Here is an 18,672-nt window from a genome sequence, read left to right as displayed (position 1 = left end):
GGAGGACTTCCCTTTAAGGAGTTAATATATGTCTTCAGCTCATGCAGTGGGTTCTAACCACCAGCATCTGTGCCTTCTCAGAGTCACCTGTGGTCCCTTGTGTTGGGGGACAGAGCTCTTCGGGGGTGTCGGGAGGACCACGGCAGAGCTTGCCAAGTGGGTGGCTGGTAGTCTCAGCAGGTTTGTTTGTTCGGGCTGCAGCCTTGTCCCATCCTTTGGATTCTTCCACAGTGGGAGCCACTCCCTTTCCAGCTCTTGTCTCGCGGAGGCTTGGGAAGGTGAGCCCTATCATTAGCAAAGACACTGCACCTGGTTTTTTTTTCTTACCGAAGTTTAGGGTTTCAAACCTAAAGCCAATCCAAGCACACAGGGGCTCTATAAAAAGCATGCCTATACATTCCTGAGTCCTCGCACGTGTGAAGCGGAGCTCTCCTGAATTGCAGACGTGGTCTTGCACCTCTGCACATAAAACAGAGCAGATCCTGCTGGCGTAATGAACAATTTCTCTTAAATTGAGGCATGGTGTCCCTCGTGTCTCACATTCAGAGTAATACAGGCTAGATATCTTTAAAGTAGGTCCTGTAACGTTCTCAGCTGTGGTTTGGGGGGAGGGGCAAATGAGGGCTCATAAGCCTTAAGGGGTTGGAAACTTGATTATCTCCAAGACAAAGCCTGAGGGTTCCAAGGTGTGGGGCAAGTAGGGGGGTGGGCGGAACGCGAGCAAGCCGCCCAGTCTCAAGACATTTGGAAGCCATCGTTTTAGATCAGTCTTGCACGGAGAGCTCCCATTTGTGAAACTGGACGTCGAGTCGCCTTCTGCCATGGTACAGATGGCCTCACATGTTTATTTCCCATCCCCACGACACCTCCCGAGAGAAATGATTTCTCAGAGCTGCCTGTATTCCATAAGATTCTTCTGCTTTCCCAGATCCCTTCACCTGGATTTTGTTAAAACTTATTAAGTGACCAGATTGGCTTGTGTGTTTTTCCCTGAAGGGAATGTTTCTCCAGAGCCAAGATGGGTTTTAGCTTCTCTGACAGCTGATGGAGATTTTTCTAGCCAAGGGAGAGCTCACAAGCACTTTCTGAATATGATCTTGTACATGCTGGTTAGAGGAGAACGTTCAGGCCAGGTGTTCGGGGAACAGTCTGTGAAGGCCAACGAATTTCGCAAATGTGTTCGATGACGAAAAGTTCTCATTTTTCCCTGCTGCAGCGATCAGTGCTCTGTAACTGGAGGAGACGTGTGAGAGGATATTTTCTTTTCTACCATCCCAGGTCTATGTGACTCCAGGCAATTGGGTGGCACGCTGAAAATGCTGAGTAAGTTGGTCAGTTTTAGGTGGGACATCTGTGCAACCCAGGAGAACCGACTCTGAATTGGGTTTCTCGGACTTAGTGACAGGTGACCAACTCATCCTGATGAATCGATTACGCCTGTTGAGACGGCCAACTTGATGTGCCTTTGTTCCCCTCTCTGAGCTACGCTCTCACATCCACCCATCATCCCCTTCTGCTGAATGACGAATGTTCTCGGTGGGATTATTATCCGTCTTATCTGTCTCGCTTTTGAGATTTGGTTTGGGCTTGCTTTTAAAGCCTTTGATCTCTTATCTCTTGGTTTTTGGACTTGATTTGACATCAAACAGCCCTCATCGTCCTTTGAAAGAGCACCTTAAAAATGCGTAGGCCTGCCTCTTCCCTAGAAAGCACCAAACAAACCAAAAAATACCTGGGAAGGATGAACCAAGAATGCTGCGCTCTCTGGGGTATCCAGGCAGCCTCTGCAGGAGGGAGACTGTCCGACTAGGTGTAATAAAGAGCTGATGGAGGCCCCGAATCAGTAGGGCAAGACGATATGGGTGGTGACACCCGAGACATGCCAGTGTTTGGGTGCATCTTGACTCCACCCTGGTCCCTTGAGTTGATCCAATGCCGTCACATAGGCAAGGGGCAAAAATCTATATTTTTTACAAACCAAATTTTTCATCACTCACAGTTACAAGTGTCCTTAGCGTGTTTGATATCTCGGTGATATGTGCGTTATTAGACCCCTCTTCCTGGCATCCCTGACCTCACCCACACTCTCAGGTTCCCCCCACCTGTCTGGCTGTTTCTTCCCAGTCTCCACCATGGCCCCCTCTCCCTCCATCTGTCACTCCCCTGTGCTGTGTCTTCTGCTCTGTGCCCTGTCTTCTACATCAGGGGTTCATAACCCAGGACTGGTGTGGGCTTTGGGAGCCTGAATGTACAGATAGAATGTTTTCCCTTCCTTTTCCCTCCACAACTGGCTCCTTCTCCGGTGTTTACTGCATCAGAAGACGGCAGCATGATCACTACCCATTGTCTATGCCAGAGACCTGAAAGCCACCTTGTCCCTGGGCATCGTGGACCGGCCGCCAAAGCAGTTCACCTGTTTCCTTTCGTGTGTGGTACACCAGGCATGTGCAGAACTCTCGCTAGCAGAGCCTCATTGATTTCTATTGAGTGTCCTGACGCAATAAAACCCCAAGGTTTTATTCTGATAATCCTCAAATTTACAGCAATGTTGAAAGAAGAGTTCAGTGAACATCGCGTATTCTTTTGTCTTGATAACCTTCTGCCATGTTTGTGTCCTGTCTCCATTTTTCTGAGCCATTTGGAAGTAAGGTGCATTATGACCCTCGGCCCTGAATGCTTTTTTAGCAGATGTCTCCCGAGAATAAGAACATCCTCCTACATGAGCACGATACACCAGCACACCTAAGAAATGCAACATTTACTTGTATACGGTGTACATTCAAATTTCCCTAATTGTTTCCACATGCCTGTTAGGCTGTTAAAAATTGTTAACAATCCGGGATCCAATCAGAGTTCACACACTGCACATGGTGGTTGTGTCTCTTTAATTGCTTTTAATCTAAAACCGTCCCTCCACTTTTCACTGCGTATTTTTCACTTAACTCTTTTGAAGAGCCCAGACCGGTTGCCTTGTAGACTGTTCCCCACTCTGCTGTCATTTGTTTCCTCCTGAGTAGATTCACGTGAAATGTGTTTGGCACGAACACAGCCCTGGTGATGGATGTTTCCATAGCATCACATGAGGAGTACGTGGTGCGGGTTAGCCCCCTTTTGGCCATGGGACGGTTGATGGTGTGGGGAAGGGTGTCCACCAGACCTCTCCACTGCACTCTCTCCCCCTGTAACTAGTTAGAAATCTGTGGCTGATGCTCTTGAGACCATGTGAGTATCCTTCTCCCCAACACCTTTAGAATTATCAGCTGATGATTTTTGCCTGAATCTGTGATTAGACTGGGAGTTGAAAAGGGTGATTTTTTTTTTTAATTGAAGTATAGTTGATTTACAATGTTGTGTTAGTTTAAGGTGTACGCCAAAGTGATTCAGTTATGCATACATATTCTTTTTCAGATTCTTTTCCATTATAGGTTATTATAAGATATTAAATATAGTTCCCTGTGCTGTACAGTAGGTCCTTGTAGGTTGTCTATTTTATATATAGCAGTGTGTCTCTGTTAATCACAAACTCCTAATTTATCCTGCCCAGCCCCGCCACCCTGCTTTCCCCTTTGGTAACCATAAGTTTCTTGAAAGGGGTGATTTTTAAGTTCCATCATTTCTTCTATATTTAATAACTGACACTCCTCCGTAAAGAAGGCCATTCTCTCTTCATGTCTCATTTTTTTTGAGTATTACTATGGACTTATGATTCTTTTTTTAAAAATGCAATGTGTTGAAATCCCTGTCCCTGTTATTATTTTTGATACTCAAACTGTCCAGTTTGTCCAGGGGGAGAAGACAGCTCTTGTGTCCTTTTGATGTGTCCCCTTCAGCCTCTGAGCACTTCCTTGCCTTGTGGCACAAGGTGTTCCAGGCTGACCTTTTATTTTCTTTGCTCCGGGAACTAGGTATGTTCACTGCTACTGGGTGTCTTGCTTCTAAGCCCTTTCAGTGAACAGAGCTAAGAAATTTTATGTATAAATGCCTCCAAGCATACCAGCAAATCCGAGACCACAGGATTCATCTGTACCCTCCTCTGTTCCATACTTACATTTCTTTTTCTCCAACAATCCTGATTCCCGACAATTGCGATGTATTACAACTGTCTTCTATACTGTAATACACAGACAAGAATTCCAGAATTTAAAAACTGATGCCAAGGCCAATAACGAATCCACTAAGTAAAGTCCAGGATTTCTTGGCAGCTCTCCCCCCCTCCCCCCCGAATAAATCCTCTTAGAGTGCACAGATACTTCCCTCAAAAGCTGCTTGCAGGGCTTCCCTGGTGGCGCAGTGGTTGAGCGTCCACCTGCCGATGCAGGGGACACGGGTTCGTGCCCCGGTCTGGGAAGATCCCACATGCCGTGGAGAGGCTGGGCCCGTGAGCCATGGCCGCTGAGCCTGCGCGTCCGGAGCCTGTGCTCCGCAACGGGAGAGGCCACAACAGTGAGAGGCCCGTGTACCGCAAAAAAAAAAAGCTGCTTGCAGTATTTGTTTTCTCTTTGAAGTCATGTTATGAATTGGATATATAGTTAGGTTCATCTGTTTCTGTTTGCATTCAATTGAGGGTTTGTTTTCATGAATTCAGTCTATTTTTTAAATGTGCAAATTCTTTCCCTAGTTTAAAAATTAACACTGTATGAAAAGGTATCCTCCCATTCACGTTCCCCCATCCATTCCTGTTCACTCCTTTACACTCTGGTTCATCCTCCCTTTGTGTCTTTCTCTCCTTTTTTTCCCCTTCCCTCCCTCCCTTCCATCCACAATAATAAGCAAATACATAGCTATGTTTTTATTTTCCTTTCTTCCTTACATAAAGGATAGCGTAGCCAATACTTGCTACGTACCTTGCTTTTTTATTTTCATTAGCAAGTGAAATTGTTTCATAGAGCTCGTCCTCATCTTTAAAAGGTGGCTGCATGGTCCTCTACTGTGTGGGTAGTGGGCAGTTTCTTTAGCCAGTCTCCTGTGTAAGGGCATCTAGGTCCTTCTGATGTTTAGCTGTTACGAGCAGTGAGCAGCCTTGTGTATGTGCTGCTTTATATTTGTGGCGGTGTGTCTTCAGGGTTAAATCCCAGAAATGAGGTTGCTAGGTTAACGGGTAAATGCCTACTTTGTTAGATATTGTCAAATTCCCCTCCCTATGGGTGGATTTTGCACTCCCACCACGAGTACCTGCTTCTTCCCCAGCTCACTTTTTCCCCAAGTGAGTGCTATCAGACTTTGGAACTTCTGTCAGTCTCACGGGTGACGGATGGTATCAGTATAATTTCAATTTGTATTTCGCTTAAGAGTGAAGATGAGAATAATTTTATACTTATAGGCTATTTGTATATCTTTTTCCATGAACTCTCTGTTCATGTTTTTTGTCCCTTTTCTTTTCCCTCCCCTTGATTTTTTAATAACTCTTTATATAAGGAAGATTTCTGTATGTCTTTCTTTAAATTTTTATTTTATTAAAAATGTTTTTAGGGCTTCCCTGGTGGCGCAGTGGTTGAGAGTCCGCCTGCCGATGCAGGGGACACGGGTTCGTGCCCTGGTCCAGGAAGATCCCACCATGCCAGGGAGCGGCTGGGCCCGTGAACCACGGCCGCTGAGCCTGTGCGTCTGGAGCCTGTGCTCCGCAACCGGAGAAGCCACAACAGTGAGAGGCCCGCGTATCGCAAAAAAAAAAAAAGTTTAAAAAAAAATGTTTTAAAATGTTATATTTTTAATACAATTTTGAAAGGTTACTTTCCATTTATGGTTATTACAAAATATTGGCTCTATTCCCCATATGATGTAATATGCCCTTGCAGCTTGTTGTACATCTAATAGTTTGTGCCTCTTAACCCCCTACCCCTAAATGGCCCCTCTCCCCTTCCCTCTCCCCACTGGTAACCACTAGTTTGTTCTCTACGTCTGTGAGTCTCCTTCTTTTTTGTTATATTCACTAGTTTGTTGTATGTTTTAGATTCCACATATAAGTGATATTGAACAGTATTTGTCTTTCTCTGACTTATTTCACTTAACAACGCCCTCCAAGTCCATCCATGTTATAGCAGATGGCAAAATTTCGTTCTTTTTACAGCTGAGCAGTATTCCCTTATATACAGATACCACATCTTCTTTTCATGTTTTAAACTTTATTTATTTATTTACTTACTTATGGCTGCATTGGGTCTTCATTGCTGTGCGCAGGCTTTCTCTAGTTGCAGAGCACGGGCTCTAGGCGCACAGGCTTCAGTAGTTCTGGCTTGTGGGCTCTAGAGCGCAGGCTCAGTAGTTGTGGCACACGGGCTTAGTTGCTCCAGGGCGTGCGGGATCTTCCCGGACCAGGACTCGAACCTGTGTCCCCTGCATTGGCAGGCAGATTCTTTTTTTTTAATTTTTTAAATTTTATTTATTTTTGGCTGCATTGGGTCTTCATTGCTGTACGTGGGCTTTCTCTAGTTGCGGTGAGCAGGGGCTACTCTTCGTTGCGGTACGTGGGCTTCTCATTGCGGTGCCTTCTCTTGTTGCAGAGCACAGGCTCTAGGTGCGCGGGCTTCAGTAGTTGTGGCACGTGGGCTCAGTAGTTGTGGCTTGTGGGCTCTAGAGCGCAGGCTCAGTAGTTGTGGCGTACGGGCTTAGTTGCTCCAAGGCATGTGGGATCTTCCCAGACCAGGGCTCGAACGTGTGTCCCCTGCACTGGCAGGCAGATTCTTAACCCCTGTGCCACCATGGAAGCCTGATACCACATCTGCTTGATCCATTCATCTGTCGATGGACCTTTAGGTTGCTTCCATATCTTGGCTATTGTAAATAGTGGTGCTGTGGACATTGGGGTTCTTATCTCTTGATCCCAGTTTCCTCCATCCACTCTGCCTGGTAACCTTATGTAACGCATATCACTTCTCACTTGGATTAGAACAATTACCTCCTAGAACTGGCCTCCAGGCCTCCATTCTTGGCCTCCTCTAACCCATTCTCTACCCTCAGCCACCAGAGTGATCTTCCAATGCAAATCTGATTGCATCACCACCTCCATTGAATGGATTCCCATCATCCCTAGGTTAAGCGATTCCTTAACAGGGCATTGAAGACCACCAACCTGGCTCCAACTCTCACCTTTATCTTTGTCCCTCACTGTTCCCTCTGCCCTGTTCACCTGAATCTCTCCTACTTCATGCTCAGAGCTCAGTCTAAATATCACTTCCTTCGGGAGGCCTTCATTGACAGCCCTCCGCCACCTCTGTCCCCAGAGCACCATAAACTCACTTTGTCCTGTCACCCACCACTCTTGTTTTATCACTAGACCGTAAGTGCCAGGAGGGCAGAGAGTGGGCCCGGCTCCCTACTGGGTGCCCATGGTCTAACAAGAGCCTGACACACAGTAGGTGCTCCACGAGTACTTTCTGAACGGATGGGCAGTGCTGCCAGGTGGGCAGGTTATTCTGAGCTGGGCGAGCACAGAAGTAACAGGCCAAATGAATCAGTTGTTCTGGGCCCCCGGGACCCCGCCCAAGTTTCTGAAGGTTAAGTGCCTCCTTTCAGAATGAATCAGGCGCCGCTGCCTCTCCTTGCAGTGGGACATTCTAATCCAACGTCGCTTCAGTTCCAATCGCCAGAGACTCTCAAGCGCCCACGGGAGGAGCAGAGTTAGGCGTTTGTTTATTGAGCTGATACTGATACGTGAAGCCGAAGGTAACAAGCTGTAACTGAGCTTCTCCAAGCTTGACTGGAACCACCATCGGTTCAGAGGTTCAGATTTCGGCCCCCAGAGTTCAGCGTCACCGCCTTGGATGAGGGATGGTGATTAGTGTCACGGGTTTTCCACTACGAAGGCCACCTTCCCGTCAGTCATTATCACGAGACTGGAAAGAAAGAAAATCCAGTTAGGTTAGAACAGAGAAGGGTTGAGAACACTTCGGGGTATCTGCTGTGCTCGGTGAGAAAGCAAAGCCGGGGAGGGGAAAGCAGACCACAGCCCCTCCCCTGGCTCTGGGACCCCCAGAAGGACTCACAGGGTCCTTCCAATGACTAAAGGGTCCTTCCAATGACTAAAACGCTGCCCACAACAGAGTACAGAATCAGATCAGTCCTAGCATAGTTAAGCAAATGGCATTAACCACATGGCACATGGCAGAATCACAGAGCAAACTCCTACCGATGACACTGAAGTATCCTGAACCACTCAATTGGTCCACTGAGCCCCCGGGGACAGAGGCAGAGCTGTGTGCCCATCCGTTCCCACTGCCATCCTGGCCTCAGACAGAGTTTGCACATAGTAGGTGCTCAGTGGGCTCTGTTGACCTGACTGGGACAGGTCACCTGCTCACCTGTTGACACCACTCCACTGTCATGGTTACCATCGCATCGCACATTGGCAAGTTTGGGGGACGCCAGGCCACTTTATCCCGCTAATAAAGGCTTTGACGTAACTAGAGCAGGTTCTGTGCAGAACTAACCACAGATCAGGGGTTAATTAGTCAGCCCTGCTGGCAGTCCTCAGTCTTTAAAGGAGTAACTGATTTACAACGGTCTTGCCTCCCACTGGTGACTTTCCCTCTGCTCCCCAGGCCAAGGATGGGCTCCAGCACACCAGGCCCGCCCTCCGAGAGGGACCAGTTCCACAGAGGAAAACCCAAGGTTCTGCCCCGAACTGTGTCCCCTGCACCCTCACCACAGTCTTCCTCTGGGCATAGGAATTTCATCCCAAAGGAGATCTGTTTGTTTCTTTCTGTTACTTTATCCAGCAGGCTTACGCTGACCCAAGGAGCGTGACTAAGGGGAAATGGAGTATTTTCAGTCAGGGGCCATCACAGTCACCGTATCAAATATCTTTCGGAGAGGTGGATTTCATGACAGGTGTGTTTTTATTCAGGAAAAATAATGCACTTTCCTTCCAAGAACGCTCCCTCTCTCTCTCCCTTACCCCCATCTCACGCCAGGAGAACCCTCGGTGATGGCAACCACCATGTTTAGCGTGGAGAGACCATAACACCTGAAGGACAGTAACACCAGAAGACCTGGCTTCAAGTCTCTACTCTGTCTTTTAATGACTAGGTGAACTCACCAAGCCATACTTTTCTCTTCTTTCAAATGGGCATCAGCCCTGCCCTACTGGCGTGGAAGGGGTGGGGAGGGGGATTAGTGAGGTGATCTAAGACCTGGGAAGCTGCGGTGGTCCTTGTTGGGACAGTGTGGACAGGAATGGAGCCCCGGGTTGGTCTCAGCGCTCTTTCAGGCCAGAGACGTGAAGGAGAAGGCAGAGTGGAAAGGTGGCTGGGTTGGGATAGTTTCTAAAACTGCCCTTGCATTATGGATTGGGTATTTTTCCTATACATTTAAAAACTCAAAAAAATAAAATAAAAAATCAATTTTAGGACTTCCCTGGTGGTCCAGTGGTTAAGCCTCTGTGCTCCCACTGAAGGGGGCATGGGTTCGATCCCTGGTCGGGGAAGTTCTGCATGTGCAGAGTGGCCAAAAAAAAAAAAAATCAATTTTAGTGAAACAAAATTTACATCCTTTAAAAAACTGTTTTATCAAAGTAGTACGTGTTCATAGGTTAAAAAGTCAAATGGTACTAAAAGACATACTGAAAAACACTAGCCCCCTTCCCTTCCCACAGCCTCACCCCATCTTGGGGTTCCTTCTTCTATATATTTCCCTTTGTATTTATCCCTGTTTTTTTTGTTTTTTTTTGTTTTTTTTTGCCATGCCATGCAGCTTGCACGATCTAAGTTCCCTGACCAGGGATCAAATCCAGGCTGTGGCAGTTAAAGTCCAGAATGCTAATCACAGGGCCACCAGGGAACTCCCCTATCCCTGTATTTCTAATGGACATTGTTTCACTCCTCTCTCTCGAGTTTCCCTTTGTATACATCCATTGACTTCCCACAACGGGGGATGGTAAGGTGCCCCTCCCACACTGCGACCCCATCACTTTCTCCCCATCAATCGCCCCCAATGTGGTCACATCATAATTTTTGGCTAAAGCAATGGTCGGTGTTTATTTTGTCACAGCTATGCAAATAGTATTCATCTCAGAATGTCCCCTAACTGAATTATCTTCTTCCCCAAACCTGCTGTGGTGGTTTTAAAACATGTTCACAAACCCTTTGACTTTCCGTCTACCAAGAGGGGAAACGGATCCCCTGCCTACTTGATATGTGACTTGATTCTAAGGAATAGCAGGTGGCCGAAGGGATGCTGTGTTGCCTCTGATGCTGGGTCATTAAAGGTGATGTGGCTTCCCCCTCTGTCTTGGGACATACCCTGTGGAGCTCTGGGCGACCGTGGAAGAAGTCTGGCTCTTCTGAGGCCACCATGCTGGAGAGATTATATGGAGAGACCATGGAGAGAGAGACAGAGAGAGAGAGATGGATGTCTGAGGAGCCCCCATTGGTCCATCCTCCAGCTACTCTAATCTTCTAGTGACCCTAGCCCCAACCAGCAAGTGAGACATGCCCAGCTGAGCCCAGCTAATGATACTAAATGATGGTTGTTGTTTTATGCCACTAGGTCTGGGTTGGTTCTGCAATGGATAACAGGATCATTGTTCCCACTTCAGTCTCCCCGTCTCATTTGACTGCAACTTCATCTTTCCAGTTGCTCAGACCAAAAATCTTGGAGGCACTTTTGACTTCTCTCTTTCTTTCACCCCTCACATCTATTATGTCAAGAAATATTCTGGCTCTGCCTTCAAAGCCAACCCAGAGTCCACTCACTTCTTACCACCTCCAGTGCTGACACCCTGGTCCAAGCCACCGTCATCCTCTTGGGTCATCATGGTTGTCTTTTACCTGGATCACGGCAATAGCCTTCTAACTGCAGTAGCATCTTGCTTCTACCTTTCTGCCTGCTACAGTTTATTCTTTTTTTTTTTTTTTTTTTTTGCGATACGCGGGCCTCTCACTGTTGTGGCCTCTCCCGTTGCAGAGCACAGGCTCCGGATGCACAGTCTCAGCGGCCATGGCTCACAGGCCTAGCTGCTCCGTGGCATGTGGGAACTTCCCGGACTGGGGCACGAACCCGTGTCCCCTGCATCGGCAGGCAGACTCTCAGCCACTGCGCCACCAGGGAAGCCCCGGCCCCATTCTTTTCGCTAGTCTTCAAGTGCTCACTTCTACCTTAGGCCCTTTACACAAGTCATTCTTTTCATTTATTTCCTGGAACTAGTAGTTACTTTTTGTTTTCTATTTGCTTAGCATTCTCTATACCAATTGCTTATTTTTCCCCCAAGCGCTTCAGTATTTCTGGATATTATTTCCTATGTCCTCAAACATGTCATTTTCTTTTATTCCTTGAGTGCCTCCCTCCTGGTCCCCGCTGGACTGGCTGCTCTCTAGCCACTGTCATCCTGGCATCTCCTTTCACTGTCCTCCTGTATTGAATCCCACGAATCCTAGTTCCACATCTTCTTTCTTAGTTTCCGTTCTCATTTTGTTGGTGTATATCCTGCAGTAGCTGTTTCAGAGAAGATATACATGTGAGGTAAAATTTAAGTCCTTAAAAAAAAAAAAAAAAAAAAAAAAAAAAAAAAATTTAAGTCCTTTCATGTTTGAAATGTTTTATTCCACTTTCATATTTCACTGATCATCTGGTTACAAGTATTCGAGGCTGAAGGTGATTCTCACGCAGAAGTTCGAAGGCTTTGCTCCATTATTTTCTAACTTCTCTGTGGCTATTTAGAAGTCTAATGCCCTTCTGGATCTTCTGTATGTTTTTCTTTTTCCTTTCTGGAAGCTTTGAAAATCTTTTCTCTGTTCAGGGTCTGCTGAAATTTGTGCTGATGAATCTTGGTGCGTCTGTATTCATTGTGTCAGACACTTAGTGGGGCCTTTCAATCTGCAGACTCATGTCCTTCAGTTCTGGGAAATTGTATTGCTTTTGCTAGAATTTCCTTCCTTCCATTTCTCTTTTCCCCTGTTCTCTCTTGAATTCCTTCCTGTTAGCTGGAAACTGGACTTCCTGGAATGGTCCTCATTCTTATCTTTCCTCAATTATTATTATTGTTTTTAAATCTCTTTGTCTTTTTGTTCTACTTTATCTCCTGAACTTTCTTTTAAGTATTTATTAAAATAAATTTATTTATTTATTTATTTTTGGCTGCATGGGGTCTTCGTTGCTGCGTGCGGGCTTTCTCTAGTTGCGGCGAGTGGGGGCTACTCTTCGTTGTGGTGCACGGGATTCTCATTGCGGTGGCTTCTCTTGTTGAGGAGCACGAGCTCTAGGCACGCGGGCTTCAGCAGTTGTGGCACGCAGGCTCAGTAGTTGTGGTGCATGGGCTTAGGTGCCCTGGGGCATGTGGGATCTTCCCGGGCGAGGGCTCGAACCTGTGTCCTCTGCATTGGCAGGTGGATTCTTAACCACTGCACCACCAGGGAAGTCCCTCTTTTAAGTATTTTATTCTTACTCTCCTTTTAAAATATTTCCAAAATCTCTCTCTTTTTTTTTTTTTTTTTGGCCTTGTTGCACAGCTTATGGTATCTTAGTTCCGTGACCAGGGATTGAACCTGGGCCCTCAGCAGTGAGAGCACAGAGACCTAACCACTGGACTGCCAGGGAATTCCCCAAAATCTCATTCTTGTTTTCTCATTAATCCTTTTAAAAATAACATCCAACTCATTTAATGTCTATAACATCTTATTTTACTTCTCTGAAATAATTATTGAAAGGACTTTTATTTTCACATTTTTTTCCTGCTCCCATCAGCTTTCTTTCCTCCAGATTCCTTCTTCCTGTTTGTCTGTGTCTCTATCTTTCAAGTTGGAAGCTTTCCTTAAATATTGGGTGGTCCTGGACTGCTCATTCTGTCTAAGCCTGATTCGCTAAAAAGATGAACAGAGGCTGTGAGGGAGTGGGTGGGCTTGTCAATGGGAAAGACTTACTACAAGGTGATTGGGCCTCAAACTGGCTTTTTAATGGGGGCGGGACTCTAAAATGTCAGACAAGAGAGTTCTTTTCTCTGGAGCCATTGAGTTATCCAGAGAGAACTTTCATCAAATCTTCTAGCAGTGAGGGTGAGAGGGGCACGATGGGGGTGTGGAGAGGGCTGGGGTAAGCCTGCCTGTGATGCCTGCTTATTTTCAAAAGCAGAAGGGGGAAGGAGGTCTAACCACCCCTTATACAGGCCCTTTAGCCCCCCAGATTTTAGTGCCATTCCTCGTTCCCACCTTCTGTAGATCCTGTGCCTCCAAGTCCCCAGAACATAGAGTTGCACAAGGCCAACCCCTTCTGCTTGTTGGTCTCCTTCTCTGCAGAGGCCCAGGTAGTGATCCCCAGTTCCACCAAATCAGCTACCATCCTCCCCATCTTTCCAACTGTTTGTGGAACTGTCTTATCCATGTTGTCTCTTCTCCCATTTTCTCCCTTACAGGCGTATGTGTATATATTTTTATTCCTTTGCTGCCATTTTAGGGAGGTTTGGGAAGTGGGAAGTAAGCCATCTGCCATGCTTCCTAAGAAGCGGGTTGCATTCTAATAACAGAATTGGCTGTATTGCTCAAAGATAAGAGAGGGCGGTTAAAATACTCAATTTATGTGCGGGATGTGCATTCTCGCTCATAATCCACACGTGCCTTCCACCAGGGGCCAGCTCATCAAATTCCCAGGTGGTGGACTCACCTCCTAGAGCGGTTATGAAGATTCAGTGAACTAAGACAAGTAAAATGTACAGTGCCTGGCATTTGAGTACTAAAGTATAATTATTCTTATAATTTGGAATGTACTTGACTAAGGGCTCTGAGGATTTAGGTGAACTTCCAACTCTCCTCTTCTGTGCCCTGAAGCAAGAGCGTTCTTCTGTGAGCTTCTCCTGGGAGATCCACCAGCCCATGGGTCTCGGGGCTCTGGATTTTGAGGAGGCAGTGGGGAAATCCCTCTGGTCTTGGCCACTCTGGCTGTGCGTAATCGGCATATATGGGGCATCCCAGCTCAGCCCAAAATGTTCTTGTTTTTTGGCATGAACCCATCTCTTTGCAAACACAGACACTTTGTCTTTCTTCTCAGCCCTCTTTTAAAGTTTTCTTCTTCCTATTCCTGCTCATATACATCTTTTTCAACATGAAAGTCAGCCTTTAATTTGTAACAAAGAGACCTGGGTTCTAGTTCTGTCTTTGCCATTAATGGCTTAGAAGTAGCTCAAACAAGGCATCTAGATTCAACCTGCCTAAGTTTGAAGCCCAGCTCTGCCACTGATTAGCAGTGTCCCATGGGCAAGCACTCAATCTTCCATGGGCTTAGTCTCCTCATCTCTCCAGTGGAGATGGTAATAAACTCATAGAACTGCTCTGGGGATTAAAGACATAATCCATGTGAATCTCCCAGCCTGAACTCAGCGTTCAAAAAAAGCTACATATAACTCTTATTATCATGCCCAATTTAAACCCTCGGGCAAACTTTGTTACTTCGAGCACAACTGGAAATGAGGACTCTCAGGGGTTTGAAGCTTTTCAAATGGCTGAGGCAGAGGAAATGTGATCTCCTTGATTTTGTTTATAGCTTCGACTAAACCACATAGCAACAGAACAACATAGCAACTAATGAAAGCAATTCCGTTTTGCTCAAGTCAGTCAACTTGCGTTTTTTTTTAATGTCATTCTGACTTAAAAAAAAAAACTACTTGAGTAGGTTTCGTGTCATCTAGACAAAACCCTGTGCTGAAAGCGGTATTTGATTTTTGTTTCTGCCCGAAGCCGTTCTCATCATAAATTTATAAACGAATAACAAGCTCCCTCTGTTCTCACGAGCCTAGTTTATAAACGTTTCTAGATTGTTGCCACACTGCCCTCTAGTGGAACATGATGATTTCCTTGTCTCAGAAATCTGCAATTTCCTTGCAGATTTTTTTTTCTTTTTTTTTTGTTGAAATATAGTTGATTTACAATGTTTCAGGTGTACAGCAAAATGATTCAGTTTTATATATATATATATATATACACACACACATATATATGTATTCTTTTTAAGGTTTTTTTCCACTATAGGTTATTACAAGATATTGAATATAGTTCCCTGTGCTGTACAGTAGGTCCTGTTGTTTATCTATTTTATATACAGTAGTGTATATCCCATTTATTATTTATTATTAATAGTATTAGGCTCATTTGAAGATATGGCTTATCCACATATTTTACAAAACTTTAAAAAAAATTACTTATGATTTAATTCTCAATCCTTTGAACTCGGAGGCTTGGTTTTCTCCATCTAAGAATCTACCTTCCTGCAGAGCTGTTCTACTGGCGGGCACATCAATCTCACTCTTATGGTTCCTCTGGGTTCCGAGGGCTGCTCTCAAATTAGTCCACAGCAATTCTGATGGAGCAGGGAGAGCAGGCCTCACAGGGCCCAGGCCAATTGTTCTGCACAGGGGATGCAGTTAGAGCTCAAAGAAACTGCCTGAAATCATCCTTTTGTGCCAGTTTCTGTCCGACTTCTCCCCAGCTGGATGTGCTGATGATCTTGAAGGGGATCAGAATATGCCAGCCTAAAATATGCCACGTTGGCATAAGGATTATTCGGAGCTGGAGGTAACTGAGAAACAACAGATGCAGGAAAAGTTCTCTGCCCTCCCTTTATCTGCCTAAAAGTAAGGCATACATTTTCCTTGGAGGAAGGTGTCCCTCTGTACCAGGAAGAAGAAACTAACTCTTTTCACCAGAGACTGGGGTCACACCGAGATGAACCCGCCTAAACAGACCTTACTTAAATAACCCTTATTTTCCGTTAGTTTCCCCATATGTTTCCTAGTCACTTTCCCAGAATTTATCACCCTTAGAAGCTCACATTTCCTTACTTTTGTCTGGTCACTTCTTCACAATTTATTGCCCTTTGTTAAAATGGTATATAAGCCTCAAGTCTAGCTGCTTCTTTGAGCTTTCCCTTCTTTTATTGCACACAAAAATATTAACATCAATAAAAACCGTATGCCTTTTCTTCTGCTAAACTTTGTCGGTTTAGTTTGCACGTACCCAGATACGGAATATAAGAGAGTAGAGGAAACTTTTTTTTCTTTCCTGCAACCCCAGGTGTGGCGATAATTGCGAAAAGGGCAGGAGGTGGGTTAGCAGCCTTTGCTGCACCCTCCGGGAAGCCTCCAGGGAGCATCTGGCAGCTGGTTTGACTCTTGAATTTACTACCTCATCCAATTCAGCACCTTCAGCCGCTGTGCCTGACAGAAACCAACCACACAAAGAACCCAGCGCGCACTTTGCTCTGCCTCATCTTGACTTTCATGGGGCTTTGTGCGCTCTATGAAATGTTAATCCTCCAGGGTGAAACCCAAGCTAGTTTATCCTTAGAGCTACCCGGGCCAGTAGGGATGGTGAGCAATGAAGCACTAAATTTCCTCTCCTAAAATACAAGGGATCTATTCAACAAGCTCACTGTTGCAGCACAGAAAGCTATTCTTGTATCAGATCAACAGAGGGAACTGGTCCAAGTGCAAAGACAATTTGAGGTTTATGTTCTGTTTCCTGTGGAAAAGTGAAACCCAAGGGAAGACCACTGGTAGGACACAGCAGGCCCCACAAAGGTGCAGCATTTCTTAAACTTAAGTTCTGATCTAGCAGGTCTGTGCTGGGGACTGAGAATCCATACTTTAACAAGCATTCCTGGGGGGTTCTGATGCAGATTATTGGAGAGTCGCCCACATTCTGAGAAATACTCAATGGTGTCTGCCAAGATTCAATAGCAGATACCATTAAAATTATCAGGAGCACGAAGCCATGACAATATAGTAAAAGGATAAGTATCATTACATTTTCCAGGGTTTGGCTCAATCAGATTTTGCTTGGCCCACATAAATGCTAGTAGATAGGTATTTATAAACAATAAACGTATGTTTCACGTCCTGAACTGTACTTTCAAATAGAACATTAGGAAATAGTCATTATACATAGAGAACAGACTGGTGGTTGCCAAGGAGGAAGGGTTTGAGGGAGGGATGGAGGGGGAGTTTGGGGTTAGCAGATGGAAGCTTTTATATATAGAATGAACAACAAGGTCCTACTGTACAACACAGAGAACTGTATTCAATATTCTATGACAAACCATAACGGAAAAGAATATTAGAAAAGAATGTATATATATATGTATAACTGAGTCACTTTGCTGTACAGCAGAAATTAACACACTATAAATCAACTATACTTTGATAAAAGATATTAAAACTGAAAAAAGAAATAGTCATTACAGAACATTACTAAGTTGTAGTATACAAAATCAATACACAAAAACCTGTTGTGTTCCTTATATTATTATACACTAATAATGAACTATCAGAAAGAGAAATTAAGAAAATAGTCTCATTTACAATTGCATCAAAAAGAATAAAATACCTAGAAATAAATTTAACCAAGGAGGTGAAAGATGTGTATATTGAAAACTACAAGACATTAATGAAAGAAATTGAAGAAGACACAAATAAATGGAAAGATATTCCATGCTCATGGGTTGGAAGAATTAATATTGTTAAAATGTCTGTGCTACCCAAAGCAATATACAGATTCAGTGCAATCCCTATCAAAATTCCAAAGGCATTTTTTCACAGAAATACAACAAACAATCCAAAAACTTTTATGGAAGCATAAAAGCTCCCAAATAGCTAAAGCAATCTTGAGAAAGAAGAATAAAGCTGGAGGTATCACATTCCCTGATTTCAAACTATATTACAAAGCTATAGTAATCAAACAGTATGTGGTATTGGAATAAAAACAGAGACATGGATCAGTGGAAAGAAGAGAGCCAAGAAGTAAACTCGCACATATGACAAAGGAGCCAAGAATATACAATGGGGAAAGAGCAGTCTCTTCAACAAATGGTGTTGGGAAAATTGAACAGCTGCATCCAAAGAAGGACTGCCTTGAAAGGTGATGAGTTCCCCATCACTGGGAGAGTTCAAGCACTGGACAACGATTTGGCATCCTCTATATCTGCTATATAGGATATTTCAGCATCAGATTGGACCAGATAATTGTTCAAGTTCCTTGCAATTCCAAGAATCAGATTCTCTTAAAGGATAACTCAAAAATTCAAAAGTAAACCTATAGGCTTAAAAACTACCAAAGTTGCTTTCCAAAGTTCTTTCATGCAAAATGGAATCAAGGTGAGTAGAAACTCTAGTACCGTATACACTGAATACTTTAAAAGTTTGAAGGAATAGAACTCTTAAGATGTATCTAAGCTATCTGAAACGTACATCAAAATAAGAGGAGTATGGGACAAAGAACAATGCAATAGCATCCTTTGCTGATTTTCACAAGCCCCAGATAGGTAATCATGAGGGGCAATTTCTTTAAATTACACTCAAATTGTATGCTTTCTAAGGTCTTGAAGTATTTTAGCTTTTTGATTATTGGGATCCATAAATGTATAATAATCTTTTTCAAATCTTTATAATTAAATTGACTCTTGGTAGGAGAACAAAAGCAAGCATAAAAAGAGAATCTGTTTTCCATAGCTTTTCCTGTATAGAATAAAATGGTACTTAATAAGAAGTAAGCAAGCAGTGATTGGGTAACATAAATCAGAGCTAGCACATTGAGTTCTTTTACTGAGTAGCTTGTTTCCTGATATTAATTTCGGCAACAGGGTGTTCTCAGACATCTCCCTTCCACTTAGGAGAGCTGCATTCTTATGTCAATGCTGCTCACTCTCATAACGGCTGGACAGCTCAACTTACTAGAGCATATTCATTCAGTATGCCTCTAT

Source organism: Phocoena phocoena, chromosome 19, assembly GCF_963924675.1.
Source record: "Phocoena phocoena chromosome 19, mPhoPho1.1, whole genome shotgun sequence".
In the NCBI taxonomy this organism is placed as follows: Eukaryota; Metazoa; Chordata; class Mammalia; order Artiodactyla; family Phocoenidae; genus Phocoena; species Phocoena phocoena.
The sequence above is the reverse complement of the archived record's forward strand: the minus strand, read 5'-3'. Positions refer to the sequence as shown.